Here is a 2,500-nt window from a genome sequence, read left to right on the forward strand (position 1 = left end):
ATGAAAAAAATATGTAGAATTCAGTTTGAGCCTGGGTTTGGCATGGGTTCTCTAGATATTATGTTCTACATTGTCCATGTTCTGTATCTGTATCTGATCATATATTATATTGAATTACATATGATTTTAAATATCTATATGTCCATCAAATTCCATAGATTTAAAGAAGATTTAAACAATGGAAACCGCAAATGGGGTTCAAACTGTTATGTTAGACCTTAATGGAAGACATAAGATAATCACACAGTTGATCTTCTAAAAATGTTGAGGCGTACAGGAATCCTGAGAAATGAGTGTGGACAGAGTTGCAGTACTGAGTTCTGCCATGGTGGGTGCAATATAAAAGCGATTCAAACCATACATGGTTGGCTCTTTAAGCAGAGACACACGTTAGAATATTGAAAAGGGACCACATGTTTTTGCATACTTCACTTGATAACTCTCTGTCTATTGCTTTCCTATTTTCACGGTACAAGCTGTTCAATTGAAGTTTATGGTTGTAGTGCCCTTAAAATGATATTTAGAGAACTCAAACTCAGACCCACAGTGAAGAACACTAAGTCCTCGAAAGGGTCACGGAAATCCCAGCGGAAGAACAGGAAGAAACACTGAGAAGGAACACATTTGAGGGCTCCCGCATTCTACCGACGACATCTCGTTCAGCATCCTCAATCAGGACGCGTCAGCAGGGGGGTTAACCTGGCACCCCTTTATCAGACACAATGAGACACAGCCCCCTCTCCCCTCAGCTCTGTCAGCTGCGCTCTGCAGCCTCTCTCTGTGACAGATCGATGGGCGGCAGTTGCTCAGGAGGTAGAGCGGGTTGTTTGGTGACCGCGAGGTTGCTGGTTCGATCCCCGGCTCGAGCGTCGAGGTGTCCCTGAGCAAAGCACCTCACCCTGACTGCTCCTGACGAGCTGGCTGACGCCACCGTCGGTGAGTGAATGAGTGAATGTCAGGCAACGGTGTAAAGCGCTTTGGGTTGCCTCTGGTTACGAAGAAGCGCTATATAAATGCAGTTCATTGAACTGATCTCCATTCCTTCTGTTCCCAGTCGCTGTGCCCCGCAACCCCAGCCCCCACACACTTTGTTGCCCCAGGTTGGGGCATGTGGGTTGGGTCCGGGGGTCGTGGGGTCTGGGGGGTTGTAAAACTGGAGCAGGGAGGCCATTAACCTCCAGGAAGGCCCTGAGTCATACCTATTGCTGCAGGTGCAGTGGTCCCCCCCCCTCCCTCCTCCCCCTGTTTCTGCACCAATTAGCAAGGCCATTTGGCACGGGGGGAAAACGAGTACACTCCTCAAGTGAAAGGTCAGACCCTTCCAAGAAAAATAGGTTGGTAAAAGTAAAAGTCTTCCATTTAAGATTCACACTCTTAATCTGCACTATTAGGAATAATTAGGATTAAAGTACCTCTATGCATCATCATGAGCTGATATCCTTACATTTTTCATATCCTGGTTGGTAATACAGTGTTGGAAGGGCCACTGCCTCTTCTTGACATCATGAATTTAGGCATTTGTTTGCATTAAACAATCTTTAATAACGACCCATCCTTGTTGGAGCATAACATTGACAGCTAATGTAAACACCATGAAGGCCAAACTTATCACAAGAATGGATTGCGATGACCAGGGCAACAGGATTCCTCAGTGAATAACTGTAAATCTGCTTTTGAATAATATTTGGCTTTTGTGGGACAATGTCCAACAAGGTACGCAGCCAAAACTTCCCATCTGAAATTTATTGAATACAACTTATCTTATCCAAACAATTTCCAGATCTCAAGGAAATATGATTGTTTTGCGAAAAAAAAACATTTTTCATAGCTTCATTGGGGACGCCAGCAATAATAAGAACAGGAGATGAGCCCTTGTTTTACACTCTCCGTTCACTGCGTCAGCTGCTGATTTGTTAGTTTATGTGCGCGGCTTGCAGAGTGGAGCATAGAGCCAGGCCAGGCTACTACATGGTTCCACAACGTCAGGGCAGCTGTGTGGGAGAGGTCATCTCCTCATCCCAGGAAGAACCACACACCCACACACACATACTTGCACATACACATGTTTACACACACACACACACACACACACACACACACACACACACACACACACACACACACACACACACACACACACACACACACACACACACACACACACGTATGCACACCCACCACAGCCCACCCACTCACACACAAATCCCTTCGGAAAGCTATATTCTGCTCTGATCATTATATCGGGGTGCATTTCTCCCGTATGGTCTGTCAGGCGATGCTCTTGTTATTCTTTGCTACGTGCTCAAGCCTCTCGCTGTGGGATCAACACGGTCACACAGTGCTAACACCTTGCTAACAGACACACACACACACACACACACACACACACACACACACACACACGTGCACGCACGCACACACACGCACACACACACACACACACACACACACAGACACACACACACACACACAGAGACAGAGAGACAGTCACACACAAACA

The sequence above is a fragment of the Gadus morhua genome, chromosome 9, assembly GCF_902167405.1.
Source record: "Gadus morhua chromosome 9, gadMor3.0, whole genome shotgun sequence".
NCBI lineage: Eukaryota > Metazoa > Chordata > Actinopteri > Gadiformes > Gadidae > Gadus > Gadus morhua.